Source organism: Macrotis lagotis, chromosome 1 (assembly GCF_037893015.1).
Source record: "Macrotis lagotis isolate mMagLag1 chromosome 1, bilby.v1.9.chrom.fasta, whole genome shotgun sequence".
Classification (NCBI taxonomy): Eukaryota; Metazoa; Chordata; class Mammalia; order Peramelemorphia; family Peramelidae; genus Macrotis; species Macrotis lagotis.
This window is the reverse complement of record NC_133658.1, coordinates 563,085,903-563,111,131: the sequence shown is the minus strand read 5'-3', so window position 1 is coordinate 563,111,131 and position 25,229 is coordinate 563,085,903. Positions and strand designations below refer to the sequence as shown.

Here is a 25,229-nt window from a genome sequence, read left to right as displayed (position 1 = left end):
GTGCCCATTAGGGATTTACTCTTGGCTTTAAATACAAAGCATTATTTTAATATCTCCATTTATTTCTAAATTCCCTTTAACAAATGAAGGGAAGACAAGCCCGCCCCTTAGCGGGAGGAGCTTTATTCAATGCTTTCTGTAAACCTGAGGGAAAGTGTTTTGGGGCAACTCCGAAGCCTGGAGCTCCCTGAAGCCTCGCGACCCGCAGGGTAGGAGGCTTCCCTCCTCTGGCTGATGGGGTGGCAGGTAAGACACCGGGATGAAGCCGAGCCTGCGCGGGGCCCGGGGTGGGGAGCTGCGGGGGGCTGCGGGGGGCTGCGGGGGGCTGCGACCCGCAGACAGACGCTCCCAAAGCAGAGCCCCGAGACAACGGCCCCTGGCAGTTGTGCTGCGCGAGAGTTAGACTGGAAGGGAAGGGGAGGGGAGCCGAGGGGGCAGCTCGGGGAGGGGCCTGAGGAGCGCCCCCCGGAGCAGAACAAAAGAAGGGGTGCTGGATCCGGGCGACCGCCCCAGTTTTCAGAGGAGAAAGCGGAGGCTGGAGGGTCCAGGCGCCTCACCTACAGGGTCTCTCTTACATCCAGTGGAAGCTCCGGACTTGGATACCGATAGATTGCATCTATTTTTTTTTTTTATAAAACAGTATTTTATTAAAGTTTCAGTAAACTTCTAAAATGGAAAGGTGTACTTGAGAACGAAAAATTTACTCTGACTTCATGACCAGCATCCTAACCCGTCATTATAGTTTAAAAATGATTGATTTGAAAGCGTTCAATGACAAGCCATGGTCATAGCACTGAAATATGTCGATATAGTTTTTTTTAATTTTCCTTTTTTTTAGGTTTTTGCAAGGCAAATGGGGTTAAGTGGCTTGCCCAAGGCCACAAAGCTGGGTAATTATTAAGTGTCTGAGACCGGATTTGAACCCAGGTACTCCTGACTCCAGGGCGTGTGCTTTATCCACTGCTCTATCTAGACTCCCCGATAGTTTCTTTTAAAAAAAAAAAAACAACTTTCATTTGGGGTGGCTAGGCAGTATAGTGGATAGAGTACCGGCCCTGGAGTCAGGAGTACCTGAGTTCAAATTCGGCCTCAGACACTTAATAATTACCCAGCCGTGTGGCCTTGGGCAAGTCACTTAACTCCAATGCCTTGCAAAAACTAAAAAAAAAAAAAAACCTTTCTTTTACTCTGAACTTCAGAGATTAAAACAAGCATATCCATAGCAACAGAACGGGGAAAGTTGGTTGTACATGAAACTGCGGATCTATTGTGTACAACTTCTATTCCTTGACCATATATAATAAAGTTATCATGCAAATTTCTTATTTTCCTCCTTCCACCCAATTGGCTACCATTAGACACCAATAGGCGGGATATGTATTTTTGTGTGTGGGTAAAACCACTCTAAACATAATTCTATTTATGAATTCTTTCTCTGAATGTAAATAATATCTTTCCCCATATGTTCTTTGCAGTTAATTTGGGAATTTATAATAATCAAAATAACTTAAAGTCTAAAAAAAGGACTCAAAGTTGTCCTTAAAACAATTTCATTAATACCCTATTACAACGTTCTCTTGGTTCTGCTCATTTCAAGCATTATTTCATGCAAGTGTATTCATATTTTCCTGACATCATAGATAAAGGTGGACCTGGATAGATTCAGGTTTCTCCCCAGCTCTTGCAACCCCTGTGTTACGCTGTTCAATTGGATGATCAGGCCCCTTTCCCAGATTTCTCCATGTCTAACTTAATAGATAATTGTTTAATAACTTCTTTTTGATTATTGTTTTAAAGAGCACTATTTGTACATTTGTTCTGAAGAAATTATGTATATATATGTGTGTGTGTGTGTGTATATATATATATATATATATATATATATATATGTAAACACAAACACACACAGACAAACACATATATCCCTAAGCACAGAGATGATACAATGTTGGCCTGAAGAATCTTTGCCTCTCAAGAATTTAACAAACTTACAAACTGTAGATTTGAAACAATAGTCAAGAATTTTATTTTTCTCAAGATTATGTGGCTTATTTACATTGTTATTGATAGAACTATAAGATGTGTTCTGTGCTTTTGTGAGGATTTTTAAAAAATAAAATGGAAACACAAGGGAGCTTTAGCTTTCTCTCTCAAGCCCCCACCTTAGGTCCAATTCAATTTGCTTTCATGTTTAAAAAGTAAATATATTTTTTACTCTAAAAGCAAATCTCCTTTTGAGAACAAAATGGACTTTGAGTAGGTAAATGGTAGATTCAAAAAGAACTCTTTTCTTTCATCTCCTCCATTGGTTTCTGACTTTTCAGACTGCCACCACCAAGCTCAGACTTTCTTAGCTTGGAATTTCCCTCCTTCCCTTTGACCTTCTTACCCTGGTCTCTTGAAAATGCTGGCCCCCTTATTTTTCCTGGAGCAAGTTTTTCCAGGAACCTCCATTTTTGAGGAAGGGCCTAGGCCAGCCATGTTTCTTTCCTTTCCAACCCTTTGTTTCTTTGTTATCCTTAAAGCTTATATGGGGGGGGGGGGGCGGAGCTAGGCTATATAGCCATATGTAATATATCAATATATAGTCAAATGTTATTTTTTCATGTATAGTCAAATATTATATTTCCACATAACAAAGCACTGTGTATTGAGTGTCCCGTGAATGATAGGGACAAAAAAGACTTTGAGTTCAAAGGGAAGAATCAGTCACTGGAAATGGTGAGAGGAACCATGGAAGTGGCTACCTGTTAAGTGCATTAGGACTTCAGATGAAGTTTGCAGAAAATTAAAGCAAAGCAGAGAGGAGACAAAACAAAGAAGCAGGTGGTACTGAACCTGAGTGTGTGTGGGGGTGGGGTAGAAGAGAGACAAATTGTCAAAAATTGTGATTGCACATGATTATGTGGGAAGAGAACAAGCAAGATCAAGAATCTGTGTCCCAGAACACATATTTCTTCCTTGTTTTCTCCAAGATACCTTCCTATACACATTGTAAATATCTTGAACATATAGTCAATGCTCAAGTTTCATGGGGATAACATTCTTAGAAAATGGGGAAAAAGTTAAAAACATGAATATTGATTCAATAAATCCATGAGAAATAAAGGGTGAAGTTTCTATGGCCACCAAAAATTGTAATCTTTCACTAAAGACTGCTTAAAATACATTTTTCTGCATACAATTTTTATAACAAAACATTAATTCTGATAACATGTACTTTTTCTATAGGAAACATGAAATAACCCATAAAATACAATACAAAAAATGCAATAGGTACCATGCAAAACATTTTTCTCGCTAATAATTCCCTAGAATTCCATGACCTTTGTGCTAACAACTAAAGAAAAAACAAAACTATACACTGATTTCACACAATAATTACTTTTCATACTAAATGAAATCTATAGTACCATAAGAACTGTATAGCAAATAATTCTTTTCTTTTTTCTTTTTTTAAGCAAGGCAATGGGGTTAAGTGACTTGGCCAGGGTCACACAGCTAGGTAATTATTATGTGGCAAATAATTCTTAAAACTAAAATATTTTTTAAACTGAACAATATACTGCTATAAACTGTTGAACTTTGGCTACCCTCCAAAATCAAGGGATTTTAAGTTCTGCTATGGAAAAACACTGAGACAGCTGATGAGCTATGGTGAAAGAATTTCACAAAGACTCACCCTAAAGGACAGATAAGTTTTATTTCACAGGCACTAAGAGACTGCCTTATCTTGGTCTGGGGTGTGAGATGTTGGTCTAATCCTAGTTTCTGCCAGATCATCTTCCAATTTTCCCAGCAGATTTCATTGAAGAATGAGTTCTTAACCCAGAAGCTGGATTCTTTGGTTTATCAAAAAATAGAGTGCTACAATCATTTTCTTCTATCTCTTTTGCACCTAGTCTATTCCACTGATCCACCCTCTATTTCTTAGCCAATGCCAGATAGTTTTGCTGACTGATGCTTTATAATATAATTTTAGATCTGGTAAGGTTAAGTTGCCTTCTTTTGCATTTTTTTCCATTAATTCCCCTTGATATTCTTAACTTTTTTGTTTCTTCATGTGAATTTAGTTACTAGTTTCTTCTAGCTCAATAAAGTAACTGGTATGGCACTAAATAAGTAGTTTTATGTAGGTAGAATCATCATTTTTATTATATTAGCTTGGTCTATGCACATGCAGGTGATATTTGCCCAGTTGTTTAGATCTGATTTTATTTGTGTGAAAAGTGTTTTATAGTTGTTTTCCTAGACTTTCTGAGTCTGCTTTGACAAGGGGACTCTGAAGTATTTTATGATTTCTGAAATTATTTTAAATGGAATTTCTCTTTCTAACTCTTGCTGCTGTATCTTGTTAGTAATACATGGAAATGTTGCAGATTTATGTGGGTTTATTTTATATCCTACAACTTTGCTAAAGTTGCTAATTGTTTCCAGTCACTTTTTAGATTGTTTTTTTAGGGTTCTTTAGATATGCCATCATATCTTCTACAAAGACTGAGAGTTTTGTTTCTTCATTCCCAATTCTAATTCCTTCAATTTCTTTTTCTTCTCTTATTGCTAAAGCTAACATTTCTAATCTAATATTTAATAGTTGTTGCAACAAGGGGCATCCTTGTTTCTCTTGTGATCTTTTTGGAAATGCTTCTAGCTTCTCCCCATTGCACATAATGCTTTTAGATAGATTTTTTTTAAGAATAGATACTGCTTATCATTTTAAGGAATAATCTATTTCTTACTTTTCTCTCATGTATTTTAGTCACTTATTTTTAGTTTTTAGTTTTTTAGTCAAAGACTTTTTCAGCATCAATTGAGATAACCATTTAATTTTTTTAGGTTTGTTATTGATATAGTCAGTTATATAGACAGTTTTCCTAATATTGAACCAACCTTGTACTCCTGTAATAAATTCTGCTTGATCATAGTGTCTTATCTTAATGATAACTTGCTGTAATCTCTTTACTAATATTTTATTAATATTTTTGCATCCATATTCATTAGGGAAATTGTCTATAATTTTCCTTTTCTGTTTTGACTATTCCTGGTTTAAGTATCAGCACCATATTAGTGTCATAGAAGAAACTGGGCAGACTTCTGTCTTCACTTATTTTTCCAAATAGTTTACATAGATTTGCTTCCTTAAATGTTTGATAGAATTCACTTGTGAATCCATCTGGCACTGTAGATTTTTTCTTAGGGATTTCATTGATGGATTGTTGAATTTCTTTTTCTGAGAAAGGGTTATTTAAGTATTTAATTTCCTCTTCTTTTAAACTGGGCAAATTATATTTTTATAAATATTTATCCATTTTACTTAGATTATCAAATTTATTGGTATACAGTTGGATAAATAGTTGTGAATTATTACTTTAATTTCCTTCTCATTTGCCTTTTTTTATTTGGATACTATTAATTTGGTTTTTCTTTCTTTTTTTTTAAAATCAAATTAACCAAAGGTTTGTCTATTTTATTGGTTTTATCATAAAACCAACTCTTGGTTTTATTTATTAGTTCAATAGTTTTCTTGCTTATGATTTTGTTAATTTCTCCTTTAATTTTCAGAATTTCTAATTTGGTATTTAATTGGAGAATTTTTAATTTGTTCTCTCTAACTTTTTTAGTTGCATGCTCAATTCATCGATTTCCTCTTTATTTTTTTGACATGAGCAAAAAAGTATATTCCTTTCTATCCCTGTTCAACTTTCTCCAAAGGTTTATCATCTATAAATTTTCTTACATTCTATTTACCTTCTTAACTTCATTCTTGTTTATTTTATGGTTAGATTTGTCTACTTCTGAGAGGAAGTTGAGATCTCCCACCTGTAGAGTTTTACTGTCCATATCTTCCTATAACTCATTCTTCTTCTCCTCTAGTAATCTAGATGCTATGCCACTTGGTGCATACATATTTTAGTACTGAAATTACTTCAGGGGTGGCTAGGTGGTACAGTGGATAGACCACCGGCCCTGGAGTCAGGAGTACCTGAGTTCAAATCTCACACACTTAATAATTACCTATCTGTGTGGCCTCGGGCAAGCCACTTAACCCCATTTGCCTTGCAATGCCCCCCCCCAAAGAAATTATTTCATTGTCTAAGGTAGAAGTGATACAGTCTTGACCTGATAGTGACAATAGAAATGGAAGGAAATAATTGGTGTGGGTGTTGTTTTTCTATCATTTCAACTGTGGCCAATTCCTCATGGCATCATTTTTGCAGAGGAGCTGGAAGACTTTGCCATTTCCTTCAACTGTTCATCCACAGATGAGAAATCTGGGTCAAACAGTCCAGGGCCAAACAGCCAGTAAGAATCTGAGGCCAGATTCTAATTTCAGGAAGATGATGCTTTCTGAATCCAAGCCCAGTGCTCTATCCACTTGTACCACCCAGCTGCCCAGGACTTAGTGATTAAATAAATGTCAGCTATAGGGGAAGGAATCAAAGATGGCAATTTTAAAATATAGGTAATTAGAAGAATGATACAAATAGGAAATATAGAAGAAACTGATTTTGATCAAAAACTGTTCTTAATTTTAGACATGTTCAAGTTGAAGTGATTATTATTTAAGGGCAAATGGACCTGTAATCGATTAAGTCCTGTTTGATTTCAGAGAATTCCCAGTTTCTTCTAGGTTTCTTCTGAGATAATGCCATCAACTAGTTTTTTTCACTATGTAAGGTCACTTCACTTCTCTGGCCTTCAGTTTCATGATCTGTATGTAAAAGCAGAGAATTGGACGTGATACCTTTCAGAGTCCCTTTCAATTTTTAGTATCTCTAGAAATATGTCCTAGTTTAGGGACAGGAGATTGGGAAGGCAGTCACAAATCACTGATACTACAGCTTTTATGCAGGTCTTTCATTGCCTTCCTAGGACTCTCTGGTTTCTGCACTGGGCTGGTCTAGGGGATGGGGGCTAGGGCTGCTTCTAAATCCCTCTCCAAGTAACAGCAGCCATTCAGACTTTTGGTACAAAGAAAAAATAATGAGACTTATAAATAGTATGAACATTTCTGGGGTTCTAGTGTGTCATTCACAAATAGTCCCTGGCTACTCTCTGCTTAGTTGGCTCTTTTGCTTCGGCTTTGCTTACAATCAAAGCTGGCTGTTTTGAAATCACAGTGAGGGTGCTTGGCTTCATACTCATGTTCTCTTGTACATTGGGCACAAAAACCAAACAGCATTCTGTGTCAAACTAGTCAGTGCCCTGGAATAAACAGGATATTATGATTTTAGTGAAACCCAAAGGTTCATCTGAATTTTACTTTCTATCTTCAGGGGCTGAAGAAGTTCCCATGCTGTCTGATTTTTGGAATGATTCTTGTGATGCCAGGCTGGGCTCAAGGTAAAGGTGTATTTTTCCTTCCTATTCTTAGTGAATGTCAGCCTTGACATAGGACCACTAGGTTTCTGGATACTGTTTTGTATAATATATATTATAGACTGTGTGTTAGTGATTCATCAGTTTGAATGTTTTTGAGGAGAATTTTTGTTTTTGATCATCCTAGTCACTGATAACTGAGCAACAGATTGGATTGTCAAATGGGAAATCCAAATACATTATTCAGATGAGCCCCAGACCTGGGTCACAAATAGTGTGATTTGATTGATAACTAAACAAGTGATTAGAATCAATTCAGTGATAGATTCTGCTGTTTGATATATGTTCTGTTGGTGGTTAAATTAATGTGTAGACCTTGACTTGACTTTGTTTCAGGAAAGAGACTTCAAGTTTTATGAGAAATATGGAGGATTTCTAGAAGATTCACAGGAGAGTGGAAGAAAAGGAAAGGAAATAGAATAACTTGAATTTGAAGTTAGTGTAAACAAAGTCTTTGACTGGGTTTTTTTTAAAGACAAAGGAGGAGAAAGTTGAAAGTTGGCACAGGTTTTTTCAATTGTTAAACAACTAAGAGGATGAAACATTTAAGAATTCCTAATGGTTCAGATTTATACTGTGAAGGATATGACACTTGTACGTTATTAAGCCTTGTTGTTCTTAATTCTTCCTGAAAAGGACCAAAAATCTCATGAGGTTGATGTCTTGAGTTATAAGTAAATTAGATTTAAGTGAGGCAGTGCAGTGTAAAGTCAGCAGTCCCACATTCTCCTCCAGAACCATAGGAATTCAGTGGTAAGACATGGATTAGATTGACTGGTGACAGCTCCTAGGTCAGTCCTAGACGCAAAGTGCTAGAACTGGATGGAAGCTTAGAAATCAAAGAGACCAGTCCCTCGCATTTGATAGCTAAAAAGGCTCAGTGAAATTAGGTGCCTTGGCCAAGATCATTCAGCTACTTAGTTAGAGCCACAATACTTTATTATTCATAAATATGGAACAATTTAATGTTTCCATCAGTGATATGAATAAAGCATTTGAACTTTTAGAATTCATTTAATTCAATCCATTTATTCATGCTGCTATGTAGCAAGAAGAGAGAACACAGCACCTGCAGTCAGGAAGTTGTTGTTGGTCATTCATTTCAGTCATGTCTGACTCTTTGTGTTGGGGTTTAGATGGTAAAGATACTAGATTAGCTTGTCATTTCCTTCTCCAACTCCTTTTTATATATGAGGAAATTGAGGAAAACAGGATCTCACTAATATGTGTCTGAGGTCAGATATGAACTAGGCTCTCTAGCACCTGTGCCACCTGTACTCAGAGCCCAGGAGACCTGAGTTCAGATCCAGCCTCAGATACCAGCTAGTTGACCCTGGGAGAGCCAGTTAACCTCTGTCTGCCTCAGTTTCCTCAGCTATAAATTGAGGATCATAAAAATACTTTACATAATTGTTGTGAAGATTAAATGAGACAGTTTTTGTGATGCTCTTCTCTATACAAGTGCAGAGAAGAGGCTTAATAAATGCTTGTTTCCTTCCTAACTCCCAGGAATGGAATCAGAACCTGAAAGGAATTGAGAGACCAGCTCATTTAACTTTGACAGTTTTTTGTTTGTCTGTTTGTTGTACAGCATCTCCTTCTTTTTGAAGATGCCATCAGTCATTCATTACACTTACATTATTTAATTGGGGATCTTTAATTTGTTCTTTTTCAAGCTTTTTTAGTTGCATACCCAATTCGTTGATACCCTCTTTCTCCATTTTATTCATATAGGCAGTTAGAGATATAAAGTTTCCCCTCAAAACTGCCTTGACTGCATCCCATAAATTTTTTATGATGTCTCATTATCACTTTCATGGATATGATTATTGATTATTTCTTTTATTTGATGTTTGATCCACCCATTATTTAAGATAATGTTTTTTAATTTCCATTTAGTTCTTGTTTTATCTTTCCCTGACCCTTTATTACATGTAATTATTATTGCATCATGATCTGAGAAGTGTGTCTTTATTATTTCCGCCTATCTGCATTTGATTTTAAGGTTTTTGTGCCCTAGTACATGGTCAATTTTGGTGAAGGTGCCATGTACTGCCAAGAAAAAGGTATATTATTTTCTGTCCCCATTAAATTTTCTCCAAAGGTCTATCATATTTAAGTTTTTCCTAAGATTTTATTCACCTTCTTAATTTCCTTCTTCTTCTTCATTTTGTTGTTATATTTGTCTAGTTCTGAGAGAGGAAGGTTGAGGTCTCCCATTATTAAAGTTTTGCTGTCTATGTCTACTTGTAATTCTCTCAACTTTTCCTCTAAGAATCTGGATGCTATACCACCAAGTGCATACATGTTTAGTAATGATATAGCTTCATTACCAATTGTGCCTTTTAAGAAGATTTGGTTCCCTTCCTTATCCCTTTTAATGAAATTGATTTTTGCTTTTACTTTATCTGAAATTAGGATTGCTACCCCAGATTTTTTTTTTACTTCAGCTGAGGCATAATATATTTTGCTCCAACCTTTTACCTTTACCCTGTATGTATCTCTATGCTTCAAATGTGTTTCTTGTAAAAGCATATTGTAGGATTTTGGTTTTTAATCCATTCTGGTTTTTGCTTCCCTTTTATGGGAGTTCATCCCGTTCACATTTACAGTTAAGATTACTAATTCTATATTTCAGTCCATGCTTGTCCTTCTCCATTTATATTTATCTCTTTCCTTTTCTTTTATTCCTCCTCACCAAAATTTTACCATCTTTCACCCTTTGTTTTTTCTTTTAAAAATTTAACTTTCAGTTTATTTTCTCTTATACCTTCTCTTCCCCTTTATCAGTCCCTCTTCCTTTATCTTTCCCTTTCCTATTCCCCCCTTTCCATATAGATTAAGTTAGATTTTTAAACCCAAGTGAGAATGTATCTTATTCCCTCACTAGACTGAATATATTTGAATAGAATTTACTCAGCTTTCACATTCCCCCCCCCTCTTTCCCCCTAAAATTGGGCCTCTTTCCTTGGTGTTATTTATCACTCTAATATTATTAATCGGGTATCATCAAGCACAATTTGATTATTTGGTTGCTTGATAAGCTCCTATTGTTATCAAGATATCATCGCAGATTGTTTTCTTGATTGCTTGATAAGCAGCATTGACTCAAATTATAATTATAATCATTTTTTTACCTTACCCCATTTTCTTCAAATACACTCAGTCATCCTCACGAGCCAAAGTATCATCCAAAGCCATATCATTTCTTGAGTTGTTTGTGCCTCTCCCCACTGGCCTATTTTCTTTCACACTTTACATACCCCCCTCTCCAACCAGGGTACTTAATACCTTGTTAAGTGAAGCACCAGTTAAGTCAAACCCTCATCTAATTAACTGTAGGAATCTTAAAGATCTGTAAGTCCTGGGAGGTTCTGGAAGTCTCACTTGAGAACTTTACAAATGATTTTAAATTACAGAGACACTCACTGAGGTCCTGGCAATTTATGATGCCCTCATTATACAAGATGCTAAGTACCCTGTGATTAAATTGAGGCAAAGAATATAAGATACTTAAGTTTAAAGTTAACACCCCTGCTTTTCTTTAGGGCTTTTTGTCTCAAAGATGGTGATGTGATCTTGAAAGTCTACACTGGGTAGATAAGATCCAATTATACTCTTATCTTTTAGATTCATTCTATTCAATTATATTCAGCCTTCTAATTATCTTTAGAGAAATAAAGTTCTAAGGAATTAGAAGTGTTATATCTTCCTTTCTACAGTTGTATGCAGTTTGGTAGTCTTGATCAATATTTGCTTTGTTTTCTTTTTTTTCACTTCCCCTATTCATTTACCTTTTTTTTAATGGAACTCTTGAGTCATTTATTTGGCAATTGAATTCTCTGTTCAGTTCTGGTCTTTGTGTCAGGAAATTTTGGAAGTCCTCTATTTTGTTGAATATCCATCTTTTTCCCTGACAGTATATGCTGAATTTTTCAGGGTAGTACATTCAGGATTCTAATCTCCAGGTCTTTTGTTCTCTGAAATATGCTATTTCAGGTCTTCTAATCCTTCATTGTTGAGGCTGATAGGTCCTGTGTTAGTCTGATTGTTTCCTTTATATTTGAATTGTCTTCTTTTTGCTGCTTACAATATTCTCTCCTTCATTTGAGAGTTCTGGAATTTAGCTATTACAGCCCTTAGAGTTTTTATCCTGGGGGTCTTTTTCTAGAGGGGTTCTGTGGATTCTTTCAGTGCTTAGCTTGTTATCTTATTCTAGTAGATTTGGACAGTTTTCCCTTATAATTCCCTGCATGATGTTTTCCAGGTTCTTTCCTTGATCCAGGCTTTCTGGTAGTCTGATGATTCATAGATGTCTCTCCTGGATCTATTTTCCAGGTTATTCATTTTCCCTAAAAGGTACTTTACATTTTCTTCAATTTTTTTCAGCCTCTTTATTTTGTTTCATGAAATCTTGTAGTCTTGAAGATTCATGGGTTTCTATTTGTTCAATTCTGGTTTTTAGGGTTTTATTTTCTTCAATTGACTTCTGTGTTTCCTTTTCCAATTTCTTGATTGACTTTTAATGGAGTTCATTTCTTTGGTCAATTTTTCATAATTTTCCTGCATGACTTTCATTTCTTTCTTCCATTTTTCTTCTTCATCTCTTCTTTGGGTTTTGAATTCTTTATTAAGCTCTTCAATGAGCTTTTGTATTTGAATCCAATTTATAGACTGTTTTAATATATCCCTTATGAGTGATTTTTCACTGCTTTCTTCTTCAGACATGGCATTGCTGTCATCTTTGTCTATAAAGTAGTTTTCTATAGTGAGTGCTCTTTTAGCTTTTTTATTCATCTTTGTTGTTTTATCTCTGTTTGGGGGGGGGGTAGAGGGAATATAGATCCAAGCTTTTTTTTTTAACTGGAGCTGGGGTCTGATGCCTGGCTTGCTGTTGGCCAAGATGTTACCTATATGCAATCCAAACCTTGCCTTTGCAGAGGTTTTTTCCTTTGTTATGTTCAGGTTCTGACTTTACAATGGTTTGTTTTCGACCCAGTCCTGTCTTTTATCCCAGTGTTCCCAGGGTCAGACTTTGTTTGAGCTTGGAATCCTCCTGTCTGGCTTGCTATCCAGCTGCCAGGACCTCTGCTATTGTTAATCTATCAAGACCTGGATTGCACTGGGACGAAAAGCCTCTTGCTGGCTTTCCTGCTTTCCCACCTCCTGGACTTTACTTCCCCTTTCCCCTCCAAAAGACAGACTTTCACTGAAGATCCTCCATGAGATCTACAGTGGAAAAGTTCTTTGAATCTTCTCTTTTTCTTGGTAGGATCTGTAGTGAGAACGTCAGAATAGCTAGAGGCTTCATTTTATATTATATGGAAAAGCTCCAGGAGCAGGTCAGCTTTGAGTTGCCTTCTTGGCTCTGCTCTGGAAGTGTCTCTGGGGTAACCAATTAAAGATAGAAATCAAGGGTTACTCAAAAATGAAGGAATTCACATGCTCCCTGGATGTTAAAAGTTGCTCATTATAAAAGGCTTACAAAGTATACAGGGTAAAACTTTTCTTCTCCTGAAGCAATAGGCACTTTAGATCAGGGTGAACAACAAAAAGCTAGGAGAGGTTGTTTGGGAGACAGAGACAGAGAGAGAGAGAGAGAGAGAGAGAGAGAGAGAGAGAGAGAGAGAGAGAGAGGGAGAGAACAGTCAAGCAGAGCTGACTGGGCCAGAGGGCAGACCAGCCCCAAGCTGGGGTCCAGCTCTGGTTTTTATAGCCTTGCCCCATCTGGGCACTGGGAAATCCCTCCCCCTTACATGACTGAAACCAGGTGGAAGGCTTGAAGCTGGGGGTTGGGAATGAGAAGACAGGACACAAATTTTATATTTAACAGTGAAATAACAGGAGTCAATTTACTTCTCAGGAGCAAACAGCCTTCCATGATTAGCAAATTTTAACAGCATAAAACATTACATAATTTGTTTCTAATTATAAATTTACTATATTCATAATTCCCTGCATTGAAATGAGCTACTATCTATGGAGAGTATATTGTAACCTCTAAAGTGGAACTGTGAATATTATCATCTCCTTTGTGTATAAAAACTTGAGAAAATGATTTAGATTGCAATAGTCAGAGGTTGAGATTTAGGGTCATAATTCTAACTTGTATAATAGACTAGATGAAGTGTGAATATGTACTTTAACTTCTAAGGTTATTTTAGCTTAAGGTTTCTATACTTCTTTATTAGCTCTTTCATTTAGCACTATGATGCTATTTGCTACTGAAATTACAGTTTCAGAGTTGAAGGTATAGGAATAGAAGAGGCTTGGATTTTTTTTTCTCTTTAATTTTCTTTCAGTTAAGAAAAATAAATCTGTTAATTATAAGCAGGTTTTGAACATTAAAAGGGTATAGGAATACAAGATCTCCTCCAGGCATGTATTTATAGAGAAGGATACACAGAAATTAACTGTGAATTAAGGTGATATTGGTCTCATACCAAAAAGAAAAACAAACTCTTCTCTCACAGGAAATGTAGTGACTGAGGATGTGACAGTGATTCTTGGGAGACCTGCTTCTTTAAGATGTTTCCTGAAGGATCCTCAAGATATCCTGATAAGTCACATGGCAGAAACTCACTAATAAAGGACCAGAAACCATGGCAACTTTCAGCAATGACTCTGGGGTATTAATCCAACCAGCTTACAAAAATAAAATAGAAATGATGCAGACCGAGCTCATAGAAGCAACCATTATCTTCAAGAGAATTGCAGTTGGGGATGAGGGCTGCTATCTGTGCATCTTTAACATCTTTGTCACAGAAACAATCTCAGAAAAACACTGCCTCAAACTTAATGGTGAGATTTTGTCATATTCGTGCATGCCTTCAGAAATCTGGAAGAATTCTTATTTCTTTTTTTGTTTGCCCATTGTTCTTTTTGGTTAAATATTTTTTTATGTTGTTTTAAAATTTCTCCCAGTATGCCTTCCAGAGGCTCATATAATATAACAAATGACATAGTGAAAGAAGGGGAAAATAAGCAAAACAGACCAATACACTGAAAGAGGAGATGAGGGATAGGGGGAGTACAATGTTCCACTCCCATGAACCTATTACCATGGCTTAGGAGTGGATTGAGGGTATCTTCTCATATAGCTTCTTTGGGATAATGTTTATTTTGTGGCATTCACTTTTTTATTGTTCTGTCAATCTGTGAAGTTTCCTTATAAAACCTTATTCATAGAGTTTCTGGTTTTGCCTTGGGTGGCAGATTCCCAAGTACTTAATGTTATCTGTAGTTTCTGTAAGTGGAATTTCTCTTTCTGTCTCTTGTCCTTGAACTTTGTTATTCATGGATAGAAAGAAAACATTCTTATGCCCAGGTACGGAGACTGATGACCCTTCAGTGAATTTTCCCCTTGAATATACTTTTGTGCACATTCTAGTAAAAAATGACCTTTAAGGGAACTTCCCTATGATTACATTATTATATCCCTTATCAGTGCTGTTTGCTGGGAGAGGAAAAACACTGTCTAATCTCCATATTATTGGAACTTGAGGTAATCTTAAGGAGAACTGAACTAATTCTCTCTTTCTGATTGGACATCTCCAAATTTAGTCAAAGGAAATGCATGATGAAGTTTGTAAAAATCTCATTTTTATAGAGTATAGATTAGCTATGAATAATTGTGGTAATAAAGGATTGAAAACTATAACTTTCTACCAGAATAAAAATTAGTTATGAATAATGAGAATAATTATGAATAATAGGATAATGAAGATTGAATTTGCTTTGCACTGGTTGGGTAATATTAGAAAAGGATTGTGAACTTGTCCTACCAATCAATGGTGGGATAAGAAAGAATTTAGAGGAAGGATTGTCATGACTATAAAAATGATCTGCAAGTGATTTTTGACACACTTCCTGGCAGATGTTATTTGTCAAGGAAATATGTTCTTTCCTCTAGGAAATAAAGACCTTTCCCGCACCTGACTCTGACTCCAGACTCTTGATTCCTGTGAGCTTCATTTATCCCACACATCTTCCACTTATATTATTACAATCATCATGTATATTGTTTTCTTGATTATACTGATTTTACTCTGTGTTGGTTCATATATGTCTTTCCTTGTTTCATCTTACTCACTGTGTTTGTCACTTCTTACAGCATATTAATATTACATTTGAGTGTCAAAATTTTTTCAGTCATTCCCTAACTGATGGGCATCTGTTTTGTCTCCAGTTCTTTGATACTTCAAAAAGTGTACAGTTCATAATACCTTTCTAAAGAGCAATTTGGAATTACGCCCAAAGGGCAACAAAAATTGCATACCCTTTGATCCAGCAATACCACTATTGGGTCTATACCCTGAAGAGATTATGAAAAAGTGTAAAAACATCACTTGTTCAAAAATATTCATAGCAGCCCTGTTTGTGGTGGCAAAGAATTGGAAATTAAGTGAATGGCCTTCAATTGGGGAATGACGTAACAAACTGTGGTATATATATATATATATATATATATATATATATATATATATATATATATATATATATATATATATATGTCATGGGACACTATTGTTCTATTAGAAAACAGGAGGGATGGGATTTCAGGGAAACCTGGAAGGATTTGCATGAACTGATGCTGAGTGAGATGAGCAGAACCAGAAAATCATTGTACACCCTAGCAGCAACATGGGGGTGATGATCAAACTTGATGGACTTGCTCATTCCATCAGTGCAACAATCAGGGACAATTTTGGGCTATCTGAAATGGAGAATACCATCTGTATCCATAGAAAGAATTATGGAGTTTGAACAACGACCAAAGACTATTACCTTCAATTTAAAAAAAAACCCATTATCTTATTATGTAATTTTACTATTTCTTATACTTTATTTTTCTTCCTTAAGGATATGATTTCTTTCTCATCACATTCAACTGAGATCAATGTATGCTATGGAAACAATGTAAAGACTAACAGAATGCTTTCTTGGGGGGGGGAAGCAAGAATAGGGGAAAAATTGTAAAACTCAAAATCAATAAAATCTTTCCAAAAAAATACACAAAACAAAAAAGCAAAACCCAATACTAAAAAGGTTTTTATTGATGCTACTTTTGATATACTTTGAAGTCTGGAATGATCTTCCATTCTTATCATTTTTCATTATTTTTCTTACTATTTTAATATTTTATTATTCCAAATATATTTACTACATTCTTTAAAATATCTATTTTAGTTTAAAATATCTATTAGTAGTTTGATTCCACATTAAAATTATAATTAAGTTTACTATTACATTTGCATAACCTAGCACTGACCACTGAATGTTAATCCAGCTATTTTAATTGGTCTTTTTTTAAGGAAAATTTATTATTGAATCTAAACAATATTTTGCGTGTCTTTGTTGATTGATTCCCAAACATCTTATCAAGTTGTCATTATTTAGAATGGAATCTCTTTATATTATTCTTTGAATTTGGTCTGTGGAAATATTGATTTTTGAGGGCTTATTTTGTAGCCTACAAATTTGCTGAAGCAAATTGTCTTAATATCTTTGCAGATTCTCATGAATTTTCCAAATAAAATAACATATCACCTGCAAATAGGGCTAGTTTTATCTCTTCAGGTCCACATTTCTCTTTTCTTTTTTCTTATCTTATTGCTTCAGCTATTAGCAAAGTGCATGCTTGTTTATTGCTGTATTTATTGGGAAATCTTACTTTTGATATTAAAAAACTCTCATATTTTCTTTGGAGAAATTTTAGTATAAATGGACCTTATACTTGGTAAAAGTCAGGGTGTCTGAATATAGATTGAAGCATACTTATTTTTTTACTTCATTTTTTTTGAGGGGAGGGTTATACTTACTTTTACAACATGACTATTGTGGTAATGTTTTTCATGACTACACACTTTTTTCAAATTTTTACATTCTTTATTTTTTAAAGTTTTCTTTAATTTATTTACACATTACTAATATATTCTTGCTTAAGAGTAAACATAATGCCCCCTCCCCCCCCAAAAAATTAAACCTCATGAGAAATAAAGTAAAAGAAAAAGAAAAGAAATGTGTTTTGGTCTGTGTTCTGATACCATCAGCTCTGTTTCCGGTGGATCACATTCTTTATCATAAGTCCATCACAGAAGTTACTTCCATATTTTTCCATAGTTGCTGTTCCTAATTGTAATTCCCTCCATCCATTCCTCCCCATTACCATCTATTATATTTTCTTTCTCCTTTTATTCTACCCCTCTTCAAAAACTGTGCTGTGGGGCAGCTGAGTGGCACAGAGGACAGAGCACTGAGGCTCTACTTGGTGCCAGGAAGCCCCAAGCCTATATCCCACCCCAGAGACCCAGCAACTACCTGGCCCCCATGGTCCTGGACAGGCCACACAATCCCAACAGCTTGCAAAAAGTAGAAAAGAAAATGTGTTATATCTGACTGACCTCTCTTAGGATCTACCCTGCCTCAATCACCCACATCACCCCTCCCCTCCCCCTGTCCCCCTTCTCTCCTTTTTCTTCTAGATGTCCATACCCTCATTCCCCCCCTCACCTTCCCCCCTCCATACCATTGCACAAGCTACATGGAATATCTTTTATATGAAAGATCTGAATCTTCTCTTATTCCAGTACATTTCCCTTTCACCCATTGACTCCATTTTTACCATATATTACGTCTTCAAATTCAGCTCTCTCCTGTGCCTCATCTATAAAAACTCCTTGTACCTGCTCTATTAAATGAAAAGGTTCATGTGAGTATTATCAGTATCATCTTTCCATGCAGGAATACATGCAGTTCATCATCAGATCTGTTTTCCAGATCAGTTGTTTTTTCAATGAGATATTTCACATTTTCTTCTAATTTTTCATTCTTTTGGTGTTGAATTATTGTGTCTTGAGTTCTCACAAAGACATAAGCTTCCTTTAGCTCCATTCTACATCTGAAGGATTTGTTTTCCTCAGAGAGCTTTCTTATCTCCTTTTTTAGCTGGCCAATTCTGCTTTTTAAAGCATTCTTCTCTTCAATAACTTTTAGAACTGTTTTTATCCATTGACCTAAGCTGGTTTTTAACATGTTATTTTCTTCAGCACTTTTTGGATCTCCTTGACTAAGCTGCTTTGTTTTCATATTCCTCCTGCATCTGTCTTATTTCTTTTCCCCATTTTTCTCCTATCTCCCTTATTTGATTTTCAAAATCTTTTTTGAGCTCTTTCATAGCCTGAGCCCAACTTCTATATTTCTTGGAGTCTTTAGCCACAGAAGCTTGGACTTTCTCATCTTCAGATTGAGTATTTTAATCCTCCATGGGACCAAAGTAATTGTCTATGATCAGGTTCCTTTTTTTTCTGTTTACTCATTTCCTGTGCCTGGTTTGGGGGTGCTTCTTGAGTTTTTGAATTTCATTGGAATACCCCCACAAGGACCTCAATATGTGAGGCTCTGAATACTCTCTTGGTCTATTGAATGAACACTAGGTCACCTCTCTGCCAGGCATCTGTGAGGGGAGGGGAGGTCCCCTGTCCTATTGGGGGGGGGGGGGCGGGAGGCAGACTGAGACCAGGGTCTGAATATGGTTAAATCTCCAGAGTCCTGCTGGCGGCTTCACAGGCCTGCTTCCATTTCCTGGGATCTGGGCCATGCTAAGGGCTGTGGAGGGCGATGCTGGCCTGTGCTTTGTGCTTGCTCTGGCATTGGTCTCCCTGCTGATCTTCCAAGTTGTGCTTGGTGCTCCCTGGGGTGCAGGTCAGGAAACTGTTTCTGCTGCTTGGACAGGCACTCCTAGGCCCTTCGGGCAATTTCTAGGATGCTGAAGCTTCTTCTCTCAGGTGAGCTGCTGCCCCTCCAGTCCCATGGAACAGAGCCTTCCCACTATTTTCCAGCTTACCTTGGGATGCAGATTGCCTCACTGGATCTTTCTGTGGGTTCTGCCTCAAAATTTAATTACAGTCATAATTTTAAGGTTTTTTTGGAGAGAGTGCTTAAGAGAGGCTCTACTCCTGCTGTCATCTTGACTCTGCCCCCATGACTACACCATTTTTAACCTAAATCAAGTAGCTTACTTTCTCAATGTAGGGAGTGGAGTGGAAGAAAGGGAAAGAATTTGGAACTCAAGGTTTTGGAAGTGAAACTGTTTTTGCATGTAATTAGAAAAAAAATTAAATTAAAAAAAACAAGCATTTTGTATACTTTGAAAAAGTGCAAGCTATTTTTATTAATAATATTATCTCCTATGAACCCATATATTGCAGGAGCTATTTATTATAGTTATTTAATCACTAAAAGTACTGTTTTCACAAATGCTGAATTCATTTTAATGAAAGTGCATTATTGGTTTTTGTCTCAGTAAAGCCTGCAGTATTTCTGGACTATCAATTCTCTGAAGGTCACCTGAATGTCACCTGCGCTGCCACTGCACAGCCATCCCGTGATCTCATGGAGAGTTGGGCCAGAGGTGCTAAATAGCACCAAGAGCACCAGTCATCCAAATGGTACCACAACAGTCACTAGCATCCTCATCTTCAAAGATGCTGAGAACTAATGGGGGAAAGAGATATTCTGTACTGTGAAGCACATGGAGTCTCAAGAGACATACAGCGTCATCCCAATCAAAGATGGCACAGGTAAAGATATTCATACTGGTGTTTGTGTGACACATAATGAGTTAGTATCATTTGTCTCTTTCTCTCTTATAGAAAAATAGAAAATGGATCCCAGAGATAGGTAACAAGATGAGGAAACTTGGGAGGATACTTTGCAGATACTTTAGTCTTATAGAAGTTTTGTATCTGAAACTACCAGCAGCCAGTTGATCTCACTGTTCAGTCATTTCAGTCATGTCACACTCTTTGTGACCTCATTTGGAATTTTCTTGGCAAAGATACTGGAGTAGTTCCCTGTGTCTTCTCTAGTTCATTATATAGATGAAACTGGGGCAAACGGGCTGGAGTGACTTGCCCAGAAACATATAGGAATTAAATGTCTGAGTCTTATTTGAACTCAGGTCTTTCTGACTTCAGACCCAGCACTCTGATCTCAGAATCTTCTAGCAACCTAAAGATAGGGAAAAAAAGACTCACATGATTTTTTTGTAACATTCTCTCAAGGGGAGATATGATAGACATTTACAAGTATATACAAATTATGTGCAAAAATAAATTCAAAGTAATTTGAAAGGGAAGGCACAAGCAAAAAAAAAAAAAACTTACCCTGGTAGTTAAGTTGAACATTGAAAAAAATTTAGGATTCTAAGAGGGAAGAAAGATGTTTCTCTGACCCAACCTCCAATTGCAGCCCTCCCATGCTAAGAGTTTGCAGGGTAAACCTTTATTTTGAACTTTTCGCTCCCCTGTGAGTGAGTGGCTGGGCCAAACAGACCTTGAGGCGGGGCCCAGCACTAATGACATACCTTGAAGGGAGATGTTGACCTCCCTCCAGAGAAAATAGCATAGAATCTTGATTCCACGTTCTCTTCCAAAATCAAACACTGCCTAGAATTGCTCAAAGGGGAGGGAGAATTAACCAAAAGCCAAGTTTCAGAAGGACTCTTTAGATTGTCTCCCCTACAGTGACTTCTGTTCCTTCTTGGTCCCTGGGAAGTCTCTCTAGGATTAAAATACAGAATTTTTAGCTTTTAGAACTGAACCCCAAGATCATCACCTCAGAGCTCCCTGATTTGTTTCTAACGTGGAGCCTCCATTCATTTATAGGTGTTCATGGGACTGGGGAGGATTGTCCTTCCAGCTCCATTTTACAGACAAGGAAACAGGCTTAGAGTGGATAAGTGATTTGTCCAAGGTCACATAGCAAGTGACAGAGGCATGATGCAAGCCATTTGTGAGCGACCCTGACATCCTGGAATGTCACAGAGGGAGTGGAGTCACTGAGAATCACTTACTTGGAAGTAGCCAAGTAGAGAAATTTTGTCATAATTCATTCAGGGGCAAAGCAGAACTTTGAACTGAACAGTGTAGAGTAAGCACTTCAGTCACCTCAGTCAGATAGTGCATCATGTGATTAAGATCATGGAAGAACATCTTCACACACCAGAGTTCTACAATTATATTTTGTACTCAAGAAATTTAAACTTTGAAATAGAAATATATATATATAGATAGATAGATAGATAGATAGATATAGATATAGATATATTTAAATGAAACCAATTTTGAGTCAGAGGACAAAATACATGGTAAGAAAATGTTATCAGTAAAATTAAAACATATCATGCGTACCTTTCTCCATATTTTATTTGAACACCTGACTCTTGTTTATTTTTTTCTCCCTACTACCCTCCCCTATCCTCTGCAGGCCATAATTTTTCAGTGCCCACATTTGTGGGTGTTGTTGTGTCTGTGGTGATCCTGCTGGCCTTGATTTTTATCTTACTCTACTGGAAATATTGTCGCCGAGGTACAGGTGAGTTGGTGGGGAGGGGATGTAGAATATGGAATAGTGAAAAAAAAGTAGAACCGAGTTGTTTTCTGAAGTTATTAAAGGAGCATACCATTAGATATTCAAGAAATGGCAAAGTTATATTTTATCTATTCAGTTCAGAGTATATCAATGGGACTTCTAGATTATATGACCAACCAGATAGAAGTCTAGATATTTGCTCCAATCCTCATGACCTCTCAAAACTGCCCCAAATAAGAAATATATGCAAGAAGCCAAATTAAAATTCTCCATAAAATTAACCAATAAATTTAACTAAGAAGCAACTTGATAAGCTAACACCAGAGAAAATTAACCTCTAACACTGAGCATGCTAGTGTCTTTCCTCCCACCATCCCCATGCTGTGGCATGGCAACACAACCAGACCCACAGGCTTGTGTTCTGAGATCCATTCAGTAATCAGTCACCTTGCTACTGACACAGTTTCTGTGGGACCCAGGTCTTGGAATCATTTTCAAAGCTCTTAAGAGACCTTGCAAGTGTCCTTATATCACTCTTCCAACCACGAGGTCAGCACTTGCCCTGTGTAAGTTATCCATAAAACAGTCTTTTAGGCAAACATAAGGTTGGCATTCAAACACTGTGGCCTGCCCAGTGGGGTTGTGATTTGTGAGGGAGAGCTTGAATGTTTGGCAGTTTAGTCTGAGAAAGAATCTCAGTGTCTGATACCTAATCCCCTTCAGAATCCTTCTAAAACAATTCAAATGGAAGCGATTCATTTTTTGTCATAGTACTAGTAGACTGTCCAGGTTCTACAGGCACCACAACAACGGGGTCAGCACAATAACTCTATAGACCTGAAATTTGGTAGTCAGTCTAATATGGCTTCTGGCCCACACTTTCCTTCCCCAGCTCTCTGAACTGTCTCGTCAGCAAGGTGGTTACTCCTAGCTTCAAATGAACACTGTCTTTGGAGTCAAGAGGACAGAAGCTCAAATCCAGTCTTAGACACTTTATACCTACCAGCTGTGTGACCTTGAACAAGTCACTTAACCCTGACTGCCTCACATCCAGGGCCATCTCCAGTCGTCCTGATTCATATCTGGTCACGGGATCCAGGTGGCTCCAGAGAAGTAATTGTTAAAGTAATTTGTTTTTTAAATAAACTGGAAATGTACAAACTTGTGGCTGTGTGATCAGTTACATGAGGAATATTATCTAGTTTTCTAGACACAGAATGTTGGAAAGTTATTCAAAGAACAGAAAAATAAGGAGCAATAGTTGTTAATGGCAAATGTGTAACTAATTTTAAAGATTGAGTGGGTCAAAAAACAAATCATTGAAACAATAATTTCAATCCAAGATAAGGATAATAATGAGACAACAAATAAAACTTATAGGATGCAGCCAAAGCAGTTCTTAGGGAAAATTTGATACACTAGACAAGGATACAGATTTATTTTTGTATGATGATATTAAAAGGAAGTAGGCACAGCATATAGAATCCTCCATTAAGGGAACCCAAAAGGCTAAAGAATAGCAAATGTTCCGAAGTCAGGAGACACAAAAAATCTAACAACCTGAATCTCTATTCAGTCCTGGAGTAATATAAATAAGTATATGGGAAATGACAGATTGCCACTGAAATATCTTAAGGAATCATTATTTGACACCTAAAGTTAACCATCCAAACTTCAGAGAGGCAACTACTGTTTCTGTTGCAGCAGCATGTTTATCTGTGTGAGATACTGGTCTATACCTAGCTTCTGCCATACTGCACTCTAGTTTTCCCAACAATTTTTGTTAAATAATGAGTTCTTGTCACAAAAGCTTGAATCTTTGCATTTATAAAACATTAGATTACTATGGTCATTACTACTCTGTATTGTGTACCTATTCTATTCTACTGATCCACTAATTTTTTTTAGCCAGTATCAGATTATTTTGATGATTACCATTTTGAAATATGGCTTGAGTTCTCTTTTGTTCCAGATAAATTCTGCTAAGGGATTTTTCTAAGTCTGTAAAATAAATCTTTAGCAGTTTGATTGATAGTAAACAGGAAAATTAATTGAGATAGAATTGTCCATTTTAGTGATGTTTTTGTCCTTTCTCAAAGATCATAACATTAGGTATGTCTTGGATTTGAGCAAGGGGTGCCATGCTAAGTTAGATAACCCTGAGTGTGATAACCCTCTGTCAGGGTTAAGTACCTTGCCCGAGGTCATTAAACTAGTAGTAAGTGTCAAGTGTCTGAGGTCATATTTGGACTCAGGTCATCCTGATTCCAGGACCAGTGCTCTATTCATTATAACATCTGGCTGCCTGATTTTTAGTATTTTAATCAGCCTACAAGCTTTTAATTTTTTTAAGCAATTAGTTTTTTTCAAATTGTTCAGATCTGACTTTATTTGTATAAAAAGCATTTTTTTAATTTTGTTCATCAAGTTCCTGGAATTGTCTGGGTAGGTGGATTCCCAAATATTTTATATCAACCATACTTAATTTAAATGGAATTTCTCTTTCTTTTCCTGTTGAACTTTGTTGGTAAGATGTAGAAATGCTGATGATTTTGTGGGTTTCATAGTTCTTAATTATTTCAACTAGGTTTTTTTAGATGAAGTGTCATCATAGTAACCACAAAGAGTGATAGTTTTTTCCCTCAATGCTTTTTTCTAATTCTTCCAATTTATTTTGTCTTATTGTTATATCTAGCATTTTTGGTATAATATTGAATAATAGTGATGACAATGGACATCTTTGTTTCATCCCTGATCGTTTTGGAAAGGTAACTTATCGCTATTATAGATACTTGTTTTTTGGTTTTTAGAAGGATAACTATTTACCATTCTTAGGAAACCTTCCTTTCCTCCTGTATTTTCTATTGTTTTTTAATGGAACTGAGTATTTTATTTTGTCAAAAGTTTTTTCTTCATCTATTGAGATAGTTGTATGATTTTTCTTGATATTATTTTTTGTTGATATGGTCAATTCTGCTGATAGTTTTCCTAATACTGAGTCAATCCTGAATTACTGGTATAAATCTCACTGGTTTGTTGCATTTGATATTTATGATTTATTACTATAATATCCTTATTACAATTTCAATCAAAATGTTTGTATCAATGTTCATTGGGGAAATTGGTCTCTATTTTTGTTCTTCCTGGTTTAGTATCACCACTTTATTTTTGTCACAAAAGATCTTTGTTAAGATTCTTTTACTTATTTTTTTCAAATACTTGATATAGAATTAAGATTGTTTCTTTAAAATTTAGTAGAATTAGAATGTAAATCCAGTTGATCTGGGGAGTTTTTCTTAGGGAATACCTTAATGGCTTTTTCAATTTCTATCTCTAAGATATGGCTATTGAAGTATTCCATTTCCTCTCTGGTTAATCTGCGAATTTTATTTTTTATAAAGATTTATTCATTTTCAGATTTATTAGCATATAATTGGGCAAAATAGATTCTAATGATTGCTTTGATTTCATCTTCA

General features: G+C 36.2%; 1 pseudogene; it reads left to right on the top strand.

Annotated features, from left to right (window-relative positions):
- On the top strand, window positions 1–24,918 carry LOC141507109 (OX-2 membrane glycoprotein-like; annotated as a pseudogene).
- Window positions 24,919–25,229: the final 311 nt, after the last annotated feature.